The sequence below is a fragment of the Triturus cristatus genome, chromosome 12, assembly GCF_964204655.1.
Source record: "Triturus cristatus chromosome 12, aTriCri1.1, whole genome shotgun sequence".
NCBI lineage: Eukaryota > Metazoa > Chordata > Amphibia > Caudata > Salamandridae > Triturus > Triturus cristatus.
The window spans coordinates 830,807,263-830,832,655 of record NC_140595.1 but is presented as its reverse complement, the minus strand read 5'-3'; the positions used below and the strand labels follow the sequence as shown (position 1 = coordinate 830,832,655).

The following is a 25,393-nucleotide window of genomic DNA, read 5'->3' as shown; positions in this document are numbered from 1 at the left end:
GCACCAGCCTTGTTTTATGGTCCCACTATGTTGGGTTACATCACTGTCATCATCTGCCCACCATCTTGACTTTCTGCTGAAGCCCCACTGTGAATGACTTCCAACAGTGGAGACTGGCTGGTCTTCGATTCAACCTCTGACAAGTGAAGTTAACCTCTGTTTTCCTACATTTTAATGTTCTTCTTGGCTTGAAGGGTATTGTAGGCCTTTATTGGCCACAGCTGCGTGATGCAGAGGACACCGTTGTTCCATAGTCCTACAGTGGTGTGTGCATTCGATTTGTGTTTATTTTTGTAAATTTGTTTATTCAGTTGTCTTTCTGAAAAAAATCCAGTTAGCATTGCAGCTTAGCCCAATTAGGTACATAAATATTCATTTTCCATTGTGCGATAAGGGGCAAGGTCGAGCAGGAGGGTCAGATAAGTGGCAAGGAGCAGAAGAAGAGGGCTAGCAAACATTCACGCTTCCGTACATGCGGAGTCTACTCAGTCACCAACAGGGAGGGCTTTGCATCTCCTCGGTGGCCTGATCTCCAGATGTGCTTCCTATCAGCGCCTAATGTGTGTAGGTCGCCCTCTCCCTCCCCCATGGGCGGGTCCCCTTCCTCTCTCTGGTGTGTGCATTGGATTAATGCCACCCTTTATACAATTAATCAGATAGATGTGGCCCTGGGTTAGGTCCTGTAGGGGTCAGTGTGGCACAGAGGGCAGACTCTTTGTCCTATAAATAGACCATGTGCAAGTACTACTCGCTATCTGCAGTCTTTCCTATTATCCAAAGCAGTTTGGGACGGATGTAAGGCCTGTAAGGGACACTTTGATGCCAGCAGGTCTTGTGTATCGTGTGCAGAGGGTCTGCAGTCTGTCCTGTTACCCAAATAGGCCTGGAACGGATGAAAGGTCTGTAAGGGACCCTTTGATGCCATCAGGTCTTGTGTATCGTGTGCAGAGGGTCTGTAGTCTGTCCTGTTACCAAAGCGGCCTGGGATGGATGGAAGGCCTGTAAGGAACACTTTGATGCCAGCAGGTCTTGTGTATCGTGTACACAGGGTCTGTAGTCCGTCCTGTTCACAAAGCGGCCTGGGACGGATGAAAGGCCTGTAAGGGACATTTTGATGCCAGCAGGTCTTGTGTTTGGTGTGCAGAGGGTCTGCAGTCTGTCCTGTTACCAAAGCGGCCTGGGACGGATGGAAGGCCTATAAAGGACACTCTGATGCCATCAGGTCTTGTGTATCGTGTGCAGAGGGTCTGCAGTCTGTCCTGTTGCAGAAGGCAGCTTGGGACAGATAGAAGGCCTGTAAAGGACCCTTTGATGCCATCAGGTCTTGTGTATGGTGTGCAGGGGGCGTGTCCTATTACCCAAGGCAGCCTGGGACAGATGGAAGGCCTGCCAGAGGCACTCTGATGCCATCTGCTCTTGTATGTGGTGTGCAGAGAGTCTGCAGTCTGTCCTGTTGCAGAAGGCAGCTTGGGACAGATAGAAGGCCTTTGATGCCATCAGCTCTTCAATCAATCATTTAATTTGTAAAGCGCACTACCATAAGGGTTTCAAGGGGCTGGGGGGGAGCAGGGGGGGGGGGGTGCTGCTGCTACTGGTCGAAGAGCCAGGTCTTGAGTTGTCTCCTGAAAGTCAGCAGGTCTTCGGTTTGTCGTAGGTAGAGGGGGAGCGTGTTCCAGGTCTTGGCGGCGCGGTGGGAGAAGGACCTGCCTCCGGAAGTTGTTCTATGGATGCGCGGGACCGTGGTCAGGGCGTGGTCAGCAGAGCGGAGTTTCCTGTTGGGTACGTAGAAGGAGAGTCGACTGTTGAGATAGGCTGGTCCGGTCTTGTGGAGTCCCTTGTGTGCATGGATCAGGAGCTTGAAGGAGATTCTCCTGTCGACGGGGAGCCAGTGCAGGTGGGGGGGTGATGTGGTCGCGGCGCGGGATGTCGAGGATTAGGCGTGCAGAGGCGTTCTGGATTCTCTGCAGTCTGTTGATGAACTTGGACGAGGCTCCGGCGTAGAGGGCGTTTCCGTAGTCGAGTCTGCTGCTGACTAGGGCCTGGGTGACTGTTTTCCTCGTGTTTGTCGGGATCCATCTGTAGATCTTGCGGAGCATGCGGAGGGTGTTGAAGCAGATGGAGGGGACTGTGTTGACTTGTTTGGTCATGGTGAGTTTTGAGTCGAGGATGGCTCCCAGGTTGCGTGCGTGGTCGGTGGGGCCCGGAGGGGTCCCCAGTGATGCGGGCCACCATGAGTCGTCCCATGCTGAGGGGTTTGACCCGAGGATGAGGGTCTCCGTCTTGTCTGAGTTCAGCTTAAGTCGGCTTTCCTTCATCCAGTCGGTGACTGCCTTCATTCCCTGGTGGAGGTTGGATTTGGCGGTGAGAGGTTCCTTGGTGAGGGAGAGGATCAGCTGCATGACGTCGGCATAGGAGATTATGTTGAGGCCGTCCTGTCGGGCGATGCGTGCTAGTGGTGCCATGTAGACGTTGAACAGCGTTGGGCTGAGGGAAGATCCTTGTGGGATGCCGCAGATGATCTCGGAGGCCTCGGACCGGAACGGGGGGAGGCGGACTCTCTGAGTTCTGCCGGAGAGGAAGGAGGTGGTCCAGTCCAAGGCCTTTTCCCGGATCCCTGCATCTTGGAGTCGTGTGCATAGAGTGTGGTGGCAGACGGTGTCGAAGGCGGCGGAGAGATCCAGGAGGATGAGGGCCGCCGTCTCGCCGTTGTCTAGAAGGATCCTGATGTCTGTGGCGGCGATGAGGGCGGTCTCGGTGCTGTGGTTGCTGCGGAATCCTGATTGGGAGGGGTCCAGGATGTTGTTGTCTTCGAGGTGACGGGTGAGCTGGGTGTTAACTATATTCTCGATGACCTTTGCTGGGAATGGAAGCAGGGAGATGGGTCGGAAGTTCTTGAGGTCGCTCGGATCCGCCTTGGGTTTCTTCAGTAGGGCGTTGATCTCTGCGTGCTTCCAGTTCTCAGGGAAGGTGGCGGTCTCGAAGGAGAGGTTGATGATTTTGTGCAGGTGGGGTGCGATGGAATTGCTGGCTTTGTTGAAGATGTGGTGTGGGAGAGGGTCGGACGGGGATCCGGATTGGATTGTGCCCATGGTCTTAATTGTGTACTCGATGCTCATGTTGGCCCAGGTTGTCAGGGTGTCGTGGGCGGTGGGTCTGGTGCGGCGAGGTATGCAGGGGTCGTCCGGGGTTTGAAACTGTTATGGATGTCGGTGATTTTCCGGTGAAAGAAGGTGGCGAGGGAGTCGCACAGGGCTTGCGATGATGGGATGTCGTTGGCGCTGGAGCTGGGGTTGGAGAGTTCCTTCACGATGGTGAAGAGCTCCTTGCTGTTGTGTGCGTTGTTGTCAAGGCGGTCTGTGAAGGAGGTCCTTTTGGCGGTCCTGATGAGGTGGTGGTGGTTGCAGATGGCGTCTTTGTGGGCAGCGCGGCTGTCCAGCGTCTTGTCGCTGTGCCATATGTTCTCCAATTTCCGGCAGGCGTTCCGAGGTGAACCATCTGACTCTTTTGCTGGTGTCTCTGTTGGTGGGTTTTTTCAGCGGGGCTACGGTGTTGGCGCAGTCGTTCATCCAGCATTCGAGGGTAAGTGCACCATCATCGGGGTTGGTGGGGTTAGTCGGAGGGTTGAGTGCGAGGCTTGTCTGTAGTTGTTCTTCAGTGACTTTACCCCAGCTGCGGTGGGGGGTCTGTAGGGTGCGGTGATAAGTGAGGGGTTTTCGGAAGGAGAAGTGGCTGCAGTGGTGGTCTGTCCAGGTGAGTTCGGAGGCGTGGCTGAAGGTGATGTGGAGGCTTGAGGAGAAGATGGCATCTACCGTGTGACCGGCGATGTGGGTCGGCGTCGTGACGAGCTGTTTCAGTCCGAGGTTGGCGAGGTTGTCGATCAGGGTGTAGGAGTTGTAGTCGTTGTTGTTCTCCAGATGATAGTTCAGGTCTCCGAGGAGGATGTAGTCGGTGGAGGTCAGCGCGTGCGTGCTGATGAGGTCGGCGATGGAATCGCAGATTTGAGGCCGGGGTCCTGGCGGTCTGTAGACCAGGGTGCCTCTTAGGGTGGTCTTGGGGTCCGTGTGGATCTGGAAGTGCATGTGTTCGGTGGTGCTGAGGGTGTCGTTGGTGTTTGTTGAGACCCTGATGGTGTTTTTGTGGACGATGGCGATTCCTCCTCCGGCCCTGTTGGTGCGGTCTCTGCGGGTGATCTTGTACCCGTCTGGGATGGCTATGGCGATGTCTGGCGAGGAGGCTTCGTTCATCCAGGTCTCGGTCAGGAAGGCGACGTCCGGTGATGTGGTGTCGAGTAGGTCCCAGAGTTCGACGGCTTGTTTGTGTGCGGAGCGGGTGTTGCTCAGGATGCATCTAAGCTGGTTGGGTTCCGTCGTGGCGGGCGTCCCTGCGCTTACGAGGCAGGAGAAGCTGCAGTTCATGCAGGTGAAAGGACCGTGGGTGCGCTTCGGGGCGGCCTTGCAGCAGGAGTGGGTCCTTCCTGGGTTGAGAGCGATGAGGGTGTTGGCGTCGTAGCGGCGGCGGTCCTCGTGGCTGCTGCGGGGGGAAGGGGTTCTGGCGCTGGGCGCGGACGGGCGCAGACGGGCTTGCCTTAGGCGCGCCTTCGGCGTGGCCGCACAGCGGCCGCCATATATGCGGGTGGTGGAGGGCCTCGATTTCACCGGCGGCAGTAGAGACAGCGGGGATGCAGGCGGAGCTGCAGCGGGGGGGAGCAACCTACCAGGGAAGGTCAAGGGTCCCTCTCCTCAACGCGCAGCGGCCGCCATATAAGGGGAGGTGGGGAGGGAGGAGCAGCTGGGAGGCGAGGGTCGGGTGGAGCGAATGGGCGCGGAGAGGGCGCGGCCGCAGAGGAAGCAGCGGCGGGGATGGGGGAAAGGAGACAGGCGCGGGGCACGGACTAGAGAAGGGGGCACAGAAGTCAGCAGAAGGGGTACAAAATCAAAGGGGTCACAGAAGGCACAGAAGTTACTCGGTACAAAATAAAAGGGGGCACAGAGGTTGGCAAGGGGTACAGAATTCAAAAGGGGGCACAGAAGCAAAGCGGCGAGCGGGGGGCAGGGGGGCACAGAAGAGGAGCGGGCAGACAGTTACAGGCACACACAACAAGTGGAAATAAACCTAAGGCCACCACTGGCCATCAGGGATGAGGCGCAGGTGGATGCCTGCGGGTGGTGGAGGGCCTCGATTTCACCGGCGGCAGTAGAGACAGCGGGGGTGCAGGCGGAGCTGCAGCGGGGGGGAGCGACCTACCAGGGAAGGTCAAGGGTCGCTCTTGTGTATGGTGTGCAGAGAGCGTGTCCTGCGTGACAGGTTGGATGCTCCAGAGTTTGGAGTGGGATGGTGTTCAGGTGCCAGATCACTTTGAGCACGAGTCCTTCTCACTCCTGTTTCCATCTTGAATTGTTATCTGGTTGTGATCCGACCTGCTCAAGAGCTGCTGAGGACTTGGTGCCCAGTCTTTGTACCCAAGGAAGCGTCTCCATCCCCGCCGCAGGCTGCTCCTCTCTTCCCTGGGGTGGGTTTCACGAGGGAGTGCCCATGGGATGGGGAGGAGGCCAAAGAAGGAGGACCGATGTTGCCCAGATTAGCATTCACTGTAAGAATTAAATAACATTTATTGCATAGATATGATAAAATACCAATTACAATCGTAAAGATAAAATTGGCATAAATACCAGGAAGAAGAAAAATAAACCATGAATCTAACAGACCTAAATTATCCAAAATGACGATACGCAAAGTCTAAAAATGTCATAAACTTCCCAATAAATTGCACAACATTAGTAGAGAAACAGTGTCTAATTGCTTCGAGAATTGTTCTACAGCTTACTTTTATTAATGTGGACTTTAAGTATTTTTTGCTCGTAGTTAGTAAAAATGGACACAAACCCATAATATGTTCTAAAGATTCTTCCTTGAAGCCACAAAGTCAACCCTGTCCTGATGGATGTGACTTCTTATTCCCAAACCCTTCAAATTGTGCAACTGTATCTAAAGGAGGATAAACCTCAATTACTTACACGCTGCCTTTAAGGGACAGAAAAGATATCCCTGAGGTGTACTCGGGTAGGTACCCAAGGTGTAATCTCAGTGTTTATCAGCCTGTAAACGGGCTGAATCTATCTCTTGCGAAGCCGCTTTCCTAGCTTGCGGTACAAGGTCTTTCCTAGCTTGCGGTACAAGGTCTTTCCTAGCTTGCGGTACAAGGCCTTTCCTAGCTTGCCGTACAAGGCCTTTCCTAGCTTGCGGTACAAGGCCTTTCCTAGCTTGCGGTACAAGGCCTTTCCTAGTTTGCGGTACAAGGCCTTTCCTAGTTTGCGGTACAAGGCCTTTCCTAGCTTGCGGTACAAGGCCTTTCCTAGCTTGCGGTACAAGGCCTTTCCTAGCTTGCGGTACAAGGCCTTTCCTAGCTTGCGGTACAAGGCCTTTCCTAGCTTGCGGTACAAGGCCTTTCCTAGCTTGCGGTACAAGGCCTTTCCTAGCTTGCGGTACAAGGCCTTTCCTAGCTTGCGGTACAAGGCCTTTCCTAGCTTGCGGTACAAGGCCTTTCCTAGCTTGCGGTACAAGGCCTTTCCTAGCTTGCGGTACAAGGCCTTTCCTAGCTTGCGGTACAAGGCCTTTCCTAGCTTGCGGTACAAGGCCTTTCCTAGCTTGCGGTACAAGGCCTTTCCTAGCTTGCGGTACAAGGCCTTTCCTAGCTTGCGGTACAAGGCCTTTCCTAGCTTGCGGTACAAGGCCTTTCCTAGCTTGCGGTACAAGGCCTTTCCTAGCTTGCGGTACAAGGCCTTTCCTAGCTTGCGGTACAAGGCCTTTCCTAGCTTGCGGTACAAGGTCTTTCCCAGCTTGCGGTACAAGGTCTTTCCCAGCTTGCGGTACAAGGTCTTTCCCAGCTTGCGGTACAAGGTCTTTCCCAGCTTGCGGTACAAGGTCTTTCCCAGCTTGCGGTACAAGGTCTTTCCCAGCTTGCGGTACAAGGTCTTTCCCAGCTTGCGGTACAAGGTCTTTCCCAGCTTGCGGTACAAGGTCTTTCCCAGCTTGCGGTACAAGGTCTTTCCCAGCTTGCGGTACAAGGTCTTTCCCAGCTTGCGGTACAAGGTCTTTCCCAGCTTGCGGTACAAGGTCTTTCCCAGCTTGCGGTACAAGGTCTTTCCCAGCTTGCGGTACAAGGTCTTTCCCAGCTTGCGGTACAAGGTCTTTCCCAGCTTGCGGTACAAGGTCTTTCCCAGCTTGCGGTACAAGGTCTTTCCCAGCTTGCGGTACAAGGTCTTTCCCAGCTTGCGGTACAAGGTCTTTCCAAGCTGACCGTGGCAGTTTTGTTAAGGCCGATAGAGGAGGTAAATTATTCTAGCTTAAAATCTTACTAATACCTGCACAAGTCAGAATTGAATTTGAATCACTTAATGATTGCATCTCATTATATGTATAATATTTCAATGAGTTTTCTCTGGCTTTAAGACAATCACAAAAATAGTTTATAACTGCACCAGTCTGTTTTAGGGCTAATGAGGTCAAGACCAACTCCAGCCGAGTCTTACAATGAGGGGATGAACGCCGCAGGCCAAGTAATAACTCAGTTGTGTTAATGTAAAGTTTATTCAACTTTGCTACAATTTTATCGCTAAAAACCATGAACGCATGAAGAGGGGTCGGGGTTAACATTGTATTGAGAGCTGTAATTGCTGGAGAGATTGCTTGTCCTCCATACATTTTTTTAAAAGTCAGCGATTGTGTAATTAGTTGGATGTTTATTGGTTAAATGGCTTGCCCACGTGAATGTCTTGTCAATTGTTACGCCAAGATGATTATATTTCGCCACTTCTTCTAAAGGATCACCCTTGAGTGTAAGGCCCGGGTATACTCTTTTGCATCCAAAGGACATTAATCTAAAAGAAACACGTTAGTTATAGATTCCTTACCTTAGAATTACCCCCAGGCGTCAGACTGGATCCGGAAAGTTTTTTCGTCAGTAGTACCTCTGCGCGTCGAAAGATAGTGTCGGTCGGCTCTGCGTCCGTCTTTGGTGTCGTGGTTGCCGGGATGACATTGCGGCAGCTACTTAGACACCGCCCTCGCACGCTGACCTCAGTTCTTTCTTTTTCTGCACCAGCCAGCGCAGATCCGGAAAGAGTGGTACCTCAGTCATTTTTTGACTAACTTTTTCTTGACTTTTGTTGACGTCTTTTTTCAAGTCTTCGACTCCGAAAAGGTGCACGAGGGATGCCCGGTTTCAAGGCCTGCGGTTCCTGTCAATGCATGATGTCGGTGACAGATCTGCACCGTGTGTCTTTTCTGCCTGGAGCGCGACCACGACCCCAAGTTGTGCTCCGACTGTCAGTCGATGGCGCCGAAGGCTTTGCGGGAGCGGTCCCGAAAGCTACTTGAACACCAGCAGTCGGCTTCACGCCGTTCGAGGTCCCGTTTGAGGGACCGGTTGCGGAGCCACCACCATTCCCGTTCGAAAGCATCAAAGTCTTCACACTCTGGGTTGGGTAAGTCTAAGCATAAGAAGTCGAAGAAGCATTGTCGCTCTTCGATTTTTCCTTGTCGGTCGGCTGATCTGACGGGGCACGCGGGTGGTTCCCCTCCCGCAGCTCCACACGCAGAGCCCAAAGAGTCGACTCTGAGTTTCCCTCCCTTTCCGGGACCTGGAGCGACTCCGGCCCAAGTTCGTATGTTTTATGAGGCGATACATGCCATCTTTGGGTAGACTAACCCCGCTGGCGCGTCTTCGGACCCCGCCGACTCGGTTGCGGGGCCTAGGTCTTCGCTGCCGGTGGTTCCGGCCCCGCGCCACAGGCCCCCCTTGGATCCAGACCTGGATCCGGATTGGTGCCGGTTGACCTCGTTACGCCTCCACCGGTGCCGCTTCAGACGGCACCACTTCCGTGCTTGATGCCGGTCGCCCCACCGGCCGGCGTCGACCCCGGCCTCCATCCCGACATGGGCCGGCGTCGTCCGACGACTGATCTGGCGCGGGGTGGGGTTTTTGTGCCCCTGTTCACTACTGTGTCGCTTTTCAACCACAATGCCACCCAGAGGATGATAAGGACTGGGAGGGGTCAGATGACTCTTTAACTGACCAGTTGGACAGTGAACAGGACTGGAGAGAGGAATTGGGGGATGCCAGTGGTTTGGACACCTCCCCTGACCGTGGCATGTTGTCTCCTCCTACTGTGGCTACGGAGGAGGGAGCGTCATACGCAGTGGTGTTGCGTAGGGTGGCCGAGACTCTCAACCTCGAGCTTCCTACGGTGGCAGTCCGGACTAACCTGACTGAGGTGCTTCAACTGGCTGCAAGCTATTCGGAACCTCTGCTGCCTTTTAATGAAGCCCTCACAGATGTCCTTTTGGGCACGTGGTCCAGGCCCAACATGGGGGCTCCCGTGGACAGGATGATTGCCCGACACCAGCTCCGGGCGACCCCACTTTCCTCTCCCAACATCCTACCCCGGAGAGCTTGGCAGTCCAAGCTTCCACTTCCAAGAGCGCCTTCCCTACCGCTCCACCGGAAAGGGAATCCAAGAAGCTGGACCACCTTGGCAAGAAATTTTTCCCTTCCGCCAGCTTAGGAAAGCGGTCCGTAAACACCGCAGTGTGGGATACGGTGGCGCAAGTGCTGCCTCAGTGTCTGAAGGAGGCCCGGGCAGTGCTCTCCCAGGCTGTTGCCGCCGGGAGAGATGCAGCAAAGTTTACGATACGCTGTGGGCTGGACACCGTCGACTCTCTGGAAGACCATTTCAACGTCTGTAGCGCTTCGTCACTACGCCTGGATGAGGTCCACTGGCTTTTCAGGGGATGTCCAGAACACCTTGATGGACATGCCGTTTGATGGCCGTCGCCTTTTTGGCGGCAAAGCATACAACGCCCTTGAGCGCTTCAAGAACTCGCGGTCTACCGCCAAGTCCTTTGGCCTCTCCACACGTCCAGCGCAGTCTGCTTTTCGCCCCTTTTTTGCCTACGGAAGGGGTGCCCCACTGCTTCCCACCCAAAGCCACAGGCCGCAGCAAGGTACCCAACCTTCGCGCGGCCGGGGATGTTGGCATCAACGCTGTGGTTCAGGGGCCAGCGGGCGGGCCAATCCACCAACCCCCTCTCTGCAGCAGCCTCCAAACCCTCCTAGTCCAACCTTTCAGGCCCATCAAACGCCAGTGGGCGGCAGGATTCGCCATCACCTCCCCCACTGGCGCACCATCACGTCGGACAGGTGGGTTTTGCAAATAGTCCGAAGGGACTACTCCCTCCCTTTCGAGACTACCCCTCCAGCCATGCAACCGAGATACCACCGCATGTTGGAGGATCACCTGGCCCTTCTCCAGCAGGAAGTCACGGCTCTCTTGGCCCAGGGAGCCATTAAGCGCATTCCTGTCCCAGAAGTAGGTTGTGGTTGTTATTCCCACTACTTTCTCGTCCCCAAAAAGGACAAGGGCCTGCATCCTATCTTGGTCCTCAGGAACGTCAATCGCTTCCTCCGGACGGAGAAGTTCAAGATGTTGGCACTTGCATGGGTCTTGTCTGCTCTTGACCCGGAAGACTGGATGGTAGCGTTGGACTTGCAGGACGCTTATTTTCACATTCCCGTCCTGCCGGCCCACCGGCGTTACCTACTGTTCACGGTAGGCCACGAGCACTTTCAATTCACCGTGCTGCACTTTGGCCTTACCTGCGCCCCTCGGGTGCTCACGAAAGTGACGGCGGTGGTCGCTGCTCCTCTGTGCAGATCAGGGGTTTCAGTCTTCCCCTATCTCAGAGACTGGCTGTTGAAGGCGGGTTCGCCCCAGGCAGTTGTCTTCCATCTCCAGACTACGGCCGACCTCCTGCATTCGCTGGGGTTCTCCATCAATGTGCCGAAGTAGCACCTGATTCTCTCTCAGAAGCTCTTCTTCATCGGAGCGGTTCTGGACATGGTGCGGTTTCGGGTCTATCCTCCCGAACAGCGAGTCTGGGATATTCAGGCTAGGATTCCGATCTTTCAGCCTCTATCCGGGGTTTTGGTCAGAATTACTCTGAGGTTGCTGGGCCTCATGGCATCCTGCGTCCTGCTGGTAGATCATGCCAGGTGGCATATGCGGGCTGCCTAGTGGGACCTGAAGTTCCAGTGGGCACAGCATCAGGGGAATCTGCCCGATTGCGTCCAGATCTCGGAGGGCACTGCACGACAACTGCAGTGGTGGCTCACGAACCAGGATTGGGTCCAGGGCAGATCCCTCTCCCTGCCCCAACCAGACCACACTGTGGTGACGGACGCATCCCTTCTGGGATGGGGCGGCCACATGGGTGAGGCGGAGATCAGAGGCCCTGGTCTCTGGCGGAGTCCGGGCTTCACATTAACCTTCTGGAGCTCCGGGCGATTAGTCTTACACTGAAGGCATTCCTTCCCCCTGTCCGGGGAAGAGTAGTGCAGGTGTTCACGGACAACACGACCGCCATGTGGTACTGCAACAAACAAGGCGGGTGGGGTCGTGGACCCTATGTCAGGAGGCCATCTGCCTCTGGACATGGCTGGAACATCAGGGCATTTCCCTGGTGGTTCAACACCTGGCAGGTTCTCTGAACACCAGGGCGGACAAACTCAGTTGCATGATGGATCACAAATGGCGTCTTCACTCGGAGGTGGTGCAAGGTCTCTTTCGACAGTGGGGAGAGCCTTGGTTAGATCTATTCGCCACCGAAGAGAACATGCAATTGCAGCAATTCTGCGCGTTGGAATTTCCAAGGTGGCACTTGCTAGGCGCCGCTTTTCGTTGCGAGTGGATTTGAGGTCTGTTGTACGCCATTCTGCCTATAGCACTTCTGCCCAGAGTGCTGAAGATCAGGCGCGACCGTGCCCAAGTCATTCTTGTGGCTCCAGATTGAGCACTAAGAGTCTGGTATCCCGAGCTGTTCAACATGGCCATCGATCCTCCGATCAGACTGCCTCTTCGGGAGGATCTTCTTTCGCAGAAGCAGGGGACGGTCCTCCACCTGAACATGTCCAGTCTCCACCTCCTTGCGTGGAGATTGAGCGGTGGCAGTTTGTCTTTCGACCTGCCTCCCGAAGTCTGTGACGTAATCTTGGCAGCCAGGCGTCCCTCCACTAAGACGGTATACTCCTGCCGGTGGAACAAATTTGTGGCATGATGCACAGCAAAGGCTGTGGATCCCCTTTCAGCCCCTCTTTCTGAAGTTCTCTTGTTTCTTTTCTCTTTAGCCCAGCAGGGCTCTGCTCTGGGCACTGTCAAGGGCTATCTTTCAGCCTTCTCTGCCTTCCTTCGACTGCCAGATCAGCCTTCTCTTTTCAAGTCCCTGGTAATTAACCGTTTCAAAAAAGGCTTAACACATCTTTTTCCTCCAATCCCCTTTGTTATGCCTCAGTGGGACTTGAATCTTGTTCTAACTTATTTAATGTGAGCTCCCTTTGAGCCGCTCCATAACTGTCCCTTACGTCTCCTGACTCTTAAGACTGCTTTCCTGCTAGCCATCACTTCTGCCAGAAGGGTGAGTGAGCTCCAGGCCCTTTCTTCAAAACCTCCTTTCCTGTCTGTTCATCTGGACAAGGTGGTTCTCCAGACCCGTCCATTCTTCCTTCCTAATGTGGCCACTGCCTTCCACATCAGGCAGACCATTACTTTGCCCACCTTCTTTCCGCATCCTTCGAAGGACCGTCTGGACCCAAAACATGCGCTCTCCTTCTATCTGGATCGCACAAAACAGTTCCGGCTGGATGATCAACTTTTTGTTAGCTACGTGGGCGCAAAGAAGGATCGCACCATTTCTCGATGGGTGCCAGGGCGACGGCAGCCACTACTGCCTTGGGAAGAGGATTTCCTCTGAATGACATCTGTCAGGCGGCCACGTGGGCATTGCTGCACACGTTAACCAAACACTACTGCCTGGACAGCCAAGTTCGGAGAGGCGGCTTCTTTGGCTGTTTTGTTCTCCAGGACTTTCTGGTGTGATCTTAGTGTGCAGACCCACCACAGGGGTTGGTAGTGCTGGGGTATCTATTCCAAGGTATCAAAGGTAAGGAATCTATAGCTAACTTGTTTCTTTCAGATGCACAAGTTACTTCCCTTCAGTAACGATATATCTGTAAGAAACATTAGTTATAGTTATAGATTCATTACTGCCCCACCCATCCTCCCTGTTCTGCAAACTGATTTCTAGGGTTAAGGACATCCTTTCAGGGGCCCTACTTTTGTGCACCATGGCTCTGCGTTTCTGGCGCCAAAAGTCGTGTACAGAACTGAGAGCGCGCGAGGGCAGCGTCTAAGTAGCTGACGTGACGTCATCCTGGCGACCACGACTCCGAGGACGGACGCGGAGCTGACCAAGGCCACCTTACGACGCGCAGAGGTACTGCTGACGAAAAATCTTTCCGGATCCAGTCTGACGCCCAGGGGTAATTCTAAGGTAAGGAATCTATAACTAACTAATGTTTCTTACAGATATATCGTTACCAAAGGTAAGTAACTTGTGCTTTTAGTTTTGTCACAGTTGACCTGCAGATCATTTAACTGATTAAACTCTGATAGCATCGACAATTGGTTCTGTAATGCTCTAGGGGTTACTGAAAACAGTACAATATTACCTGCATACGCTAGGTAGCTGATGGACTTATTACCTCATTTTGGGGAAGGTCGTCTGAATGATCCAAAAACCGGGATAGGTTAGCCGTATATACAGAAAATAACAACCATGCTAAGACACACCCCTGTTTTAGGCATTTGCAGTGTGTATTCTTGGCGAGCAATCTCCCTTTGCTAGCTTTATTCGCATTTAGATGTTATCATGCAATGCCATTAAAAAATATAGGTGAGCACAGTGCTGCTGAGCCACTCTTCTCAGGCAACCACCCACCGCTCCAACTCTGCACCCACCTCTCCAGCTCTGCACCCACCTCTTCAGCCTGGTGAGCACGGTGCTGCTGAGCCACTCTTATCAGGCAACGACCCACCGCTCCAACTCTGCACCCACTGCCCCAGCCCGGTGAGCACTGTGCTGCTGAGCCACTCTTCTCAGGCAACCACCCACCGCTCCAACTCTGCACCCACCGCCTCCAGCCTGATGAGCACTGTGCTGCTGAGCCACTCTTCTCAGGCAACCACCCACCGCTCCAACTCTGCACCCACTGCCCCAGCCCGGTGAGCACTGTGCTGCTGAGCCACTCTTCTCAGGCAACGACCCACCGCTCCAACTCTGCACCCACCTCTCCAGCCTGGTAAGCACGGTGCTGCTGAGCCACTCTTCTCAGGCAACGACCCACCGCTCCAACTCTGCACCCACCTCTCCAGCCTGGTGAGCACAGTGCTGCTGAGCCACTCTTATCAGGCAACGACCCACTGCTCCAACTCTGCACCCACCTCTCCAGCCTGGTGAGCACAGTGCTGCTGAGCCACTCCTATCAGGCAATCACCCACCGCTCCAACTCTGCACCCACCGCCTCCAGCCTGATGAGCACTGTGCTGCTGAGCCACTCTTCTCAGGCAACCACCCACCGCTCCAACTCTGCACCCACTGCCCCAGCCCGGTGAGCACTGTGCTGCTGAGCCACTCTTCTCAGGCAACGACCCACCGCTCCAACTCTGCACCCACCTCTCCAGCCTGGTAAGCACGGTGCTGCTGAGCCACTCTTCTCAGGCAACCACCCACCGCTCCAACTCTGCACCCACCTCTCCAGCCTGGTGAGCACGGTGCTGCTGAGCCACTCTTCTCAGGCAACCACCCACCGCTCCAACTCTGCACCCACCTCTCCAGCCTGGTGAGCACAGTGCTGCTGAGCCACTCCTATCAGGCAACCACCTAGCGCTCCAACTCTGCACCCACCTCTCCAGCCTGGTGAGCACAGTGCTGCTGAGCCACTCTTATGTGGCAGCCACCCACCGCTCCAACTCTGCACCCACCTCTCCAGCCTGCTGAGCACGGTGCTGCTGAGCCACTCTTATCAGGCAACCACCCACCGCTCCAACTCTGCACCCATCTCTCCAGCCTGGTGAGCACGGTGCTGCTGAGCCACTCTTCTCAGGCAATGACCCACCGCTCCAACTCTGCACCCACCTCTCCAGCCTGGTGAGCACGGTGCTGCTGAGCCACTCTTATCAGGCAACGACCCACCGCTCCAACTCTGCACCCACCTCTCCAGCCTGGTGAGCACAGTGCTACTGAGCCACTCCTATCAGGCAACCACCCACCGCTCCAACTCTGCACCCACCTCTCCAGCCTGGTGAGCACTGTGCTGCTGAGCCACTCTTATCAGGCAACCACCCACCGCTCCAACTCTGCACCCACTGCCCCAGCCCGGTGAGCACTGTGCTGCTGAGTCACTCTTCTCAGGCAACGACCCACCGCTCCAACTCTGCACCCACCTCTCCAGCCTGGTAAGCACGGTGCTGCTGAGCCACTCTTCTCAGGCAACCACCCACCGCTCCAACTCTGCACCCACCTCTCCAGCCTGGTGAGCACGGTGCTGCTGAGCCACTCCTATCAGGCAACCACCCACCGCTCCAACTCTGCACCCACCGCCTCAGCCTGGCGGGTTTCTGCCGAGCTACGTGTTCAGTTAACAACCCCGATCTAACTCTGCACCCACCGATACAGACTGGTAGACACTGTGCTGCTGAGCCACTCTGATCAGGCAACCACCCACCGCTCCAACTCTGCACCCACCTCTCCAGCCTGGTGAGCACGGTGCTGCTGAGCCACTCTTATCAGGCAACCACCCACTGCTCCAACTCTGCACCCACCTCTCCAGCCTGGTGAGCACGGTGCTGCTGAGCCACTCTTATCAGGCAACCACCCACCGCTCCAACTCTGCACCCACCCCTCCAGCTCTGCACCCACCTCTCCAGCCTGGTGAGCACGGTGCTGCTGAGCCACTCCTATCAGGCAACCACCCACCGCTCCAACTCTGCACCCACCTCTCCAGCCTGGTGAGCACGGTGCTGCTGAGCCACTCCTATCAGGCAACCACCCACCGCTCCAACTCTGCACCCACCTCTCCAGCCTGGTGAGCACGGTGCTGCTGAGCCACTCTTGTCAGGCAACCACCCACCGCTCCAACTCTGCACCCACCTCTCCAGCCTGGTGAGCACGGTGCTGCTGACCCACTCTTATCAGGCAACCACCCACCGCTCCAACTCTGCACCCACCTCTCCAGCTCTGCACCCACCTCTCCAGCCCGGTGAGCACGGTGCTGCTGAGCCATTCTTATCAGGCAACCACCCACCGCTCCAACTCTGCACCCACCTCTCCAGCCTGGTGAGCACGGTGCTGCTGAGCCACTCTTATCAGGCAACCACCCACCGCTCCAACTCTGCACCCACCTCTCCAGACTGGCAGACACTGTGCTGCTGAGCCCCTCTTATCAGGCAACCACCCACTGCTTCAACTCTGCACCCACCGCCTCAGCCTGGCGGGCTCTCTGCTGAGCTACTTGTTGGGGCATCAGCTCCGCTCCAACTCTGCACCCACCCCTCTAACCTGGTGCACTCTTGAGCGGAGTTTCTCCATGGGGCATAATTACAGTCCCAACCCCCAAGAATGCTCCACCCACAACTCTTGTGTCCACCTCTGCAGCCTGTAGGACTGTGGTGCTGGTTACATGACATTTCCTCTCCTGCTGTTTGTCCACCATATCCTTACAGCGGTTTGCCACTTCCTCGTCATAGTGTGGCTAAAGTTAAGTTTTTTACTACCTTATAGCTACCATCTCTTTGTTTGTACATTTGCCTTCAGACTTTTATCTTACCTTTTTAAGAAGGCAGCTTTCATGTTTTATTATTACCTTTACCATGTGCAACAAACTCCTTCCACCCTTAACCCCTTCGCCTCTAAACCTCCCACGCTAACCAATCGCTGATATCATGGACATCATGAATGTACCCGCTTAGGTGCCATCCCCTTGAAGCATGCACCTCTTGAGGAAGCCCACTGCTGACCCCAGGGTTCAGTGCCGCCCTCCTCCAATCCTAGCCTCGCGGACATCATCAAACCCCCCGAATCAGCCATTTGGACCAGAAGCCATGGTGGCCACCAGGAGGATCCTCTCCGGTCAATGCTTTCTTCTCGATCACTTGAAACAATGATCTGTGAATGCAGGAAGTGTGACCCTGGGGCGAGGCCCCCCTAACACTCCAGGAGCTTAAAGACCTGCTTAGCCAAGACTTTCTTTAAGAAATTGAGATATTTTAAGAGCAGCTATAACCAAAACATGCTTCACAGGCTCAGAATACTGGGGGAACTATAAAACGAAAACATTTACAGCCCCATAAAAGAATAATCATAAAATCACATCTGGTCCACAACTGCGATGAGCAAGCAGAGCTGTGAACTCTTTCACATTTGCCCAGCCCTGGGGGGCGGCCACGGGGGCTCTGGTCCTGAGTCCGACTGTGGAAGCCTGAGGGGTATTCCACGTCTGGTCGGGACTCTGTGTCATCGCTTGCAGGGGCGAAGCTTAGCCAGCAAGATTGGGGGGGGGGGGGGCATTGCAAAGGGAGAGGAATGCCGATTGGTAGGAGCTCTCAAAACAGGGAGGGAGTGTGTGTGGCGTTGTCTATGCAAAAATGGCTGGTGGTATTCGACAGAGCTCTCAGCATACCGGACAAAACACCTGTGCCCAACTGTTTATCAAAAAGTACATTCATGAGGGGGTGTAACACCCCCAAAAACCCCTGAAGCTACGCCCCTGATGCTTTGCCCTCTAGTGAGCTGCCGTCTGTAACATAGACATTCAACCCTTCATAGTCGAGACCTCTTTCCGTTCATCCGGCACCTGCTAATGGGTGAATCAGGTGGCCAGAACCCCCGCTGCCCCTCGCGAAGCCAGCAGCATCTAGACTTGAAATATGTACCCCTCGGGTATTTCTTTGGAGGGAGGGGGGGTAGGCTTCCGTTGGTCTATCATTTACAGTCGACATGTTCCCCTCGTCTAACTGCAAGGAAATCATCCGAATCGTGTCCTTCAAGACACTTTTGAAGTGACCCATTGGGAAGATTTCAGCCCTTAAAACTTTAATTTCAAGCTGCGTCAGGTCCTATTTCAAATGCTTTGTCCAATGCTTGTTTGACTTGCCAGACTTCTATGATTTCTGCCTAAAGGGGTATGTTTGGCATTTATTATTGTTCGATTGGAGCAGCCTGTCACACTATGTAGATTCTGTTGTACCTCTCAGTGAATAGTGTAGAAAAGCCGGCTTTATCTCGAGTGCGTTGAGGTGAGTTTCAAAAGCCACTCTTTGGTCGCGCCATACTCCAAGATAGGTATAGGAGTCCACAGTATCTAGCTTAACCCCCCCCCCCCCCCTTCAAAACATATGTGGCTTTGATCTTCCAGTATAATAACATGTGTGCCTTGCTCAAGTTTCTTGCAGTCTCGTTCAGTCGACCCGTGCAGGTAAGAGCGGGGAGGCGGGGTGAGAGGGGGAGTCGACAGCTGACGTAAAGTTAAATTTTAAAAAACAAAAACCACGTACCTTGTGTTCGCCATAATGCTGATCGCAAGGTAAGTGGTTTTTGTTTTTTAAAATTTAAGTTTACCTCGTAGTCATCTGTCGTCTCCCCCTCCAACCCTGCTCCACCACTCTTACCTGCACGGGCCGTGCCTGCCATAAAGGTGCGATTGCTTCCAAGGGCCCCTCTAGTCCTGTCAGCCTCACATCTGACATGGGAATCTTCAGAGTCCTGTAGCGGGAAGATATGGCCACCCCCCGCTTCTGCATCTAATAGAAGTGCATCTGCAGCGTCCTGTAGTGGGAGGGCAAAGCCCTTCCCTCCTTCTGCTTCCAATAGAAGTGCATCTACAGCATCCTGTAGCGGGAGGGCATGCCCTCCCTCAGCTTCTGCTTCTAATTCAAGTGTATGTGCAGCGACCTGTAGCGGGAGGGCAAAGCCCCAACCCCTTCTGTGTATCTGCAGAGTCCTGTAGCGGGAATGCATGCCCTCCCTCCGCTTCTACATCTAATTGAAGTGCAGCTTTAGTGTCCTGTAGTGGGAGGGCATGACCCCCACTTCTGCATCTAATAGATGTGCATCTGCAGAATCCTGTAGTGAGAGGGCATGCGCCCCGCTTCTGCATCTTAGTTCTGCATCTACAGCATCCTGTGTTGGGAGGGCATGCCTTCTCCCACTAATGCATCTAATAGCAGTGCAGCTTTAGCGTCCTGTAGTGGGAGGGCAAAGCCCTTCCCTCCTTCTGCTTCCAATAGAAGCGCATCTTCAGCGTCTTGAAGCAAGACGGCATGCCCCCCCCCCCGCTTCTGCATCTAATAGAAGTGCACCTGCAGCGTCCTGTAGCGGGTGGGCAAAGCCCTCCCCCTTCTGCTTCCAATAGAAGTGCAGCTTCAGCGTCCTGTAGCGGGGGGCATGCCCTCCCCCGCTTCTGCATCTTAGTTGTGCATTGTTAGACGGACCGGGAGGGTCGGCCGAGGACAGGAGGAGAGGTCTCCGGGGAGAGCCGTCTCCAGCGATCGTACAGACGAATAACTTCCCCCCCACAGATGTACACCACACAAGGATAAGGTTTAACGTTCTTTATAAGCGATCTCTTAGGTACGATAGGATGGTACAAGGAGGTCTGGACCCAGGGGTCCCCTCGATTCTAGTCTCTTGGTTGGGAAAAGGGGGTAGCGGGACAGTCTGGTTACCAATCTGGTAGATGCGATGATGGATAGCTCACAATCCTCGAGCTCGGTGTTCTAGCTGGACGGGCCGCGGCAGCGCCAGCAGGTCCCGGTGAAGGTGGTCGTTACACGGTCCGCGGCAGCGCCAGCAGGTCCCGACAAAGGTGGTGGTTCCAACGGTCCGCGGCAGCGCCAGCAGGTCCCGAAAAAGGTGGTGGTTCCAACGGTCCGCGGCAGCGCCAGCAGGACCCGACAAAGGTGGTAGTTGCAACGGTCCGCGGCAGCGCCAGCAGGTCCCGACGAGGATGGAGGATGTAGAAGGCCGCGGCAGCGCCAGCAGGCAGGACGATAGTTCACAAGGCAGGGCTACGGCAACGCCAGTAGTCCGTCAAGGATGAGTTCTTCTCGGTGTCTCTCGACTCCAGGATACAACTGCCTTCCTGCTCTGGAGCTGTCCTAGTTATAGGTCTGGCGCCCTTTGATGTCCGGACCCTCGCACTTGGAGGTCGGGAGGTCCGGGATGAGGGAGTCCAGACACCCAGCAGGGGGGTGGAGCCAGCGCCAGGGGAGAGGGAGGGCGATCGGCACCTGGCGGGGGAGAGCCATCGACACTTCTTTCTCCCATCGACCTGCCAAGTGGTCCGTTCACCTCCTGGGTGGATGGTGGTGCCGGGATGTCGGGGCCTGGCCAGGCCCAGGGTTAGGGTCGAGCTGAGGCCACGCGGCCTCGTGGTGCAGTGTCCAAGATGGCGGCAGGTCTGGCCGAGGGAGCCGGTAGTGGTTCGGCCCCATGATACAGAGATGCCCGGGGGCAGGATTTCCGTCTGGAGACGGGGTGCGGGTTGTTTCTGTGGGTAACACCTGGAGGGCCGGGGCTTGGGCCCTGTCATGCGGGGAGGGAGCAAGCCCTTCATGTGGCCTGTCCAACATGCGTCCCCCCCCCAGCTGAAGGCGGGGAGAGTCACCCATCCTCTTGGGGACTCTCCTCGTCGAGGCGGAAAAAGCGTGACAGGCCATCTGCGTTGGCGTGGTCTTGGCCCGGTCGATGTTCCACAGTGAAGTCCATCCCCTGCAGGGAGATGGACCAGCGCAATAGTTTGGGGTTTTCCCCCCGCATCTGCATTAGCCATTGCAGGGGTCGATGATCTGTTTGCACCCGGAAGTGGGTACCGAAGAGATAGGGCCGGAGCTTTTTGAGGGCCCACACCACTGCGAAGGCCTCCCTCTCGATGGTGCTCCAGCGCCGTTCTCGGGCCAGGAGGCGTCTGCTGATGAAGGCCACCGGTTGGTCAAGTCCCTCGGGGTTCAGCTGGGAGAGGAACGCCCCGATGCCATGGTCGGAGGCATCTGTTTGCACAATGAATTCCCGACTGTAGTCGGGGGCCTGGAGCACCGGGGCAGTGCACATGGCGGCTTTCAGCTTCTCGAAGGCCGCTTGACAGTCTGGGGTCCAGTTGATCTTCTTCGGGTGGTTCTTGGATGTGAGTCCTGTGAGGGGCCCCACAATGCTGCCATAGTCCCTCACGAACCGCCGGTAGTAGCCGGTGAGCCCCAAGAAGGCTCGGACCTCGGTCTGCGTGACTGGGGGCTGCCAGGACTGGATGGCAGCGATTTTGAGTTGCAGAGGGGCCACCAGACCGCTTCCCACCTGGTGTCTGAGGTAGGTCACGGATCCCTGACCAATTTGGCACTTGCCGGCCTTGATTGTGAGGCCGGCCCGCTGGAGGGCCTGCAGGACCTCTCGGAGGTGGTGGAGGTGGTCGGACCAGTGGCGGCTGTACACAGCGATATCGTCCAGGTAGGCGGCGCTGAACTCCTCGAGCCCCGCCAAGACCTGGTTCACTAGTCGCTGAAAAGTAGCTGGGGCATTCTTCATGCCGAAGGGCATGACTTTGAAGTGGTAGTGGCCATCGGGGGTAGAAAAGGCGGACCGTTCTTGGGCCCAGGGTGTGAGACCGATCTGCCAGTAGCCCGCTGTCAGGTCGAAGATGGTGAGGTTGCGGGCAGCCCCCATGCGGTCGATCAATTCATCCGCTCGGGGGATGGGATGAGCGTCGGTTCTGGTGACAGCATTCAAGCCCCGATAGTCGACGCAGAATCGGAGCTCAGGAGTAGTGCCGGGGGTAGCAGCTTTGGGGACCAGCACGACCGGGCTGGCCCAGGGGCTGTCCGAGGGCTCGATGACCCCGAGCGTGAGCATCTTGGATACTTCCTCTTGGATGCAGGCCCGCACCCGATCTGGTACGCGGTATGCCCGGTGTCTGATAGGGGGACTGTCCCCAGTGTCCACGTCGTGCAAGCACCAGGGGGTGACCCCTGGGGTGAGGGAAAACAAGGTAGCAAACTGCAGCAGGAGGTCCCGGCAGCCTTGGCGCTGTTCCGGGGTGAGGGCATCGGAGAGCCGGACCCCGTCCACGGAACCATCTTTCTCCCGAGTCTTCAGGAGATCAGGGAGAGTCTTGGAGTCTTCTTCCGTTCCACTGTCTGTAGCCATCAGGAGGCTGAGCTCCGAGCGCACAAAGTGGGGTTTGAGTCTGTTGGTGTGGAGGACCCGGAGGGGGTTCCGGGGAGATTCCATATCGATGAGATAGGTGACAGGGCTCTTGCGTTCGACCACTTTGAAGGGCCCCGTCCACTTGTCCTGCAAGGCACATGGTTCGGTGGGGGACATCACCCACACTTGTTGCCCTGGTTCGAATTCGATGGAGGAGGCATTTTGATCGTACCATTTTTTCATGTCCTCCTGACTGGCCTCAAGATTCGCTTTTGCCACTTCTCGGAATCGCCTGGTCTGATTGCGTAGGGTCAGGAGGTACTTGAAGACGTCTGGAGGGGTCTTTAGGGGGGCCATCTCCCAACCTTCTTTGACTAGGCTGAGGGGCCCTCGCACAGGGTGCCCGTACAAGAGTTCGAAAGGGCTAAAGCCGAGGGACTTCTGGGGAACTTCTCGATAGGCGAAGAGGAGGCACGGAAGTAGTACATCCCACTGGCGACGGAGGGGCTCTTCCAATCCCCCAATCATTCCCTTGAGCGTGTGGTTGAATCGCTCGACTAGTCCGTTTCCTTGAGGGTGATAGGGGGTCGTGAATCGGTAGGTGACCCCGCACTGTTGCCAGAGGGACTTCATATACTTCGAAATAAAGTTTGTGCCTCTGTCGCTGACGACTTCTCGGGGGAAGCCCACCCGGGAGAAGATCCCCATTAAGGCCCTGCCGACCACCGGGGCTGTTACAGTTCGCAGGGGCACAGCCTCGGGGTAGCGGGTGGCGTGGTCCACCAGTACCAGGATGAACCGATGTCCTTGTGCTGTACGGGGGTCCAGGGGCCCCACAATGTCTATTCCCACCCTCTCGAACGGGGTGGTGACAACTGGGAAGGGTTGCAGAGGTGCTTTGAGTTTGCGGCCGCTCTTCCCGCTGGCCTGGCACGTGGGGCAGGACCGGCAGTGGTTGAGGACGTCGTTCCTCATCTTTGGCCAGAAAAAGTGGGTCACCAGGCGACTGTAGGTTTTGTCCTGGCCCAGGTGTCCAGCCAGAGGGACATCGTGGGCCAAATTTAACAGGAAGTCTCTAAAACGGAGGGGCACCACCAGCACTCGACTGGCCCCTAACTCCGCGATTCTCTGTTCGCTGTACAATAGGTCGTTGTCCCAATAGATCCAATGGGCTCCGGTGGTGTCCCCTGCGCTTTGGGCGAGGGCTTGCTGGCGGAGTCCCTCGAGGGAGGGACAGGTCTTCTGTTCTTGACGGAACTGTTCCTGGGTGGGCCCCCCTTCTTGACGCCACTGAGCCAGGTCGGGAAGGTCCTGGGGCTGAGCGACCCCTTCGGGGGTTTGCTCTGGGGGGTCGGTATAGTCGGTGTCCTCTACTGGAGCGATCGGGGGAGGAGGTGCAGGCCATTCTGGTTCTTCTGGTCGGGGGATGGCACGGGCGGTCATGGACCGGGTGGTTACGCACGCCCAGTCCGGGAGGCCCAACATCCCCAGGTGTTCTCTTCTTTCTACTGCGGCCCACGGGGAACTCTCAAGATCATTCCCCAGGAGACAGTCCACGGGGGCATCATCCCGGACCGTCACCTTCAACATGCCGGAGACTCCTCCCCATTCGAAGGGGACGCAGGCCATCCGACAGACACTCTGAATTGTCGGCTGAGCGGACGGGGCAGAGAATGTTCGGCAGGATCTGCTCTGGTTTTACCAGGTGACAGCGGACGGCCGTCACACTGGCCCCCGTGTCACGTAGTGCTTCGGCCCGGCGCCCATTAATGTTCACCCACTGGCTATATTTTCTGGTGTTGGCGGGTAGGGGAGCCCGCGGGACCATGTCTCTTCCCCCTAGGCACGCTAGAACCATGGCGGCCGGTTCCCACCCTTGTTGTGCCTGTTCGTATTCTTCCTGTTCTTCGGAGATTTGTTCTCCCCCCCAGGGCGGCGGCAGCTACCTGGCGGGGTCTCGGAGTTTGGTTCTGTGGACAGTTCGGGTCATTGGCGTAGTGGCCGACTCGCTGGCATCGGTGACACGTGACGTTGGCTCGGAACCCCGGGCGCATCGGGCGGTTGCCCCGGCTGGCCGGTGGGCGGGGTGCTGGCAGCGGGAGCGGCCGGGACGGTGTCTCTCCCTCGTCCCTGGCCTCCTCCACCTCCTCGGGGACGGTGCTGACCTTGGTTGTTCCGGTGCTGTTCGTGTGGCCCTCTCCGGCCCACTCGGGTGCTTTCCCACCGGTCAGCTTCGGCGGCGAGTTGCCGTGGGTCAGTCAATTTACTGTCGAGGAGGTGCTGCCTGAGCTCGACGAAGCAGTTGTTAGAGAGGTGCTCCCACACCATGAGATTAAAAAGTTGCTCGTAGGTCGTTACGTGGCTTCCCTTGATCCAACCCTCGAAGGCTCGGCTGAAATAGTTGACATATTCCACCCAAGTTGTACCCGGGATCCGGGTGCAGTCTCGAAACCTCTGGCGGTACATTTCGGGTGTGAGCCCATAACGGGTGAGGAGGGCAGCCTTCATGTGGTCATAGGATGACATCTGATGGTCTGGGAGCTGTAGCAGGGCATCGCGGCCTTCGTTGACGAACCTCCCCCATAGACCGGCTCCCCAGTCACTTCGATCGATCCGGTGGGAGGTCATGGCGATCTCGTAGGCCTTGAACCACTGTTGTATGTCGTCCTCTCGGACATACTCTCGAACGACATCCTTGGGGATGTGGACTTTCTTTTCTGTCGCTCCCGGGGTGCGCGGTCGCTCGGGCACCTCCGGTTCTTTGTTCTGCTTCCGTAGGTCTATTTCTGCCAGTTTGCGCTCGTGTTCGTATGCTAATCTCTTTTCTTCGAGCTCTCTCTGCCTCTGTTTTTCTTCCCATTCTTCTCGGAGCCACAGATGTTCTAGGTTCAGTTTTTGCTCGGCTAATTTTAGTTCACCGTCCATTTTGAGCCGTGCCATTTCTAACTCATGTAGTCTGTTTTTTTCTCTCTCTTGGATCTCTTCCTGCGAGAGGCCCGTTCCTCGCTCCTCTGGAGCCGTGGCATTCCTCTCTGATGCTGCAATGTTTTGGCCCGGGGATCTGGCGGCCCCGGTTTCTGCCCACGACTCAATGGCGTGCTTGAAATCGTCTTTGGTACTCAGGCCGGTGGTAGCAATGCCAAGTTCCATGCAGAATTGTTTTAATTCACGATGGGTGTACTCTTCCAATTTCTCCATCTGGAATTTCTCGGTGGATCCGCTCTCTTTGGTTGACATTGTGGTTTTGTCGTGGGGTGAGCTACTCTCTGTACGATTACGCGTTGATTCGGATCGCGCCGCTGGCCACCAA

At 55.9% G+C, this 25,393-nt stretch overlaps 1 protein-coding gene across 2 annotated transcripts in view; it reads left to right on the top strand.

The window, feature by feature from the left end:
• The window catches only part of LRCH4 (leucine rich repeats and calponin homology domain containing 4), a 553,531-nt gene that overhangs the window by 268,318 nt on the left and 259,820 nt on the right, over positions 1-25,393 (top strand). The window lies entirely within an intron of this gene.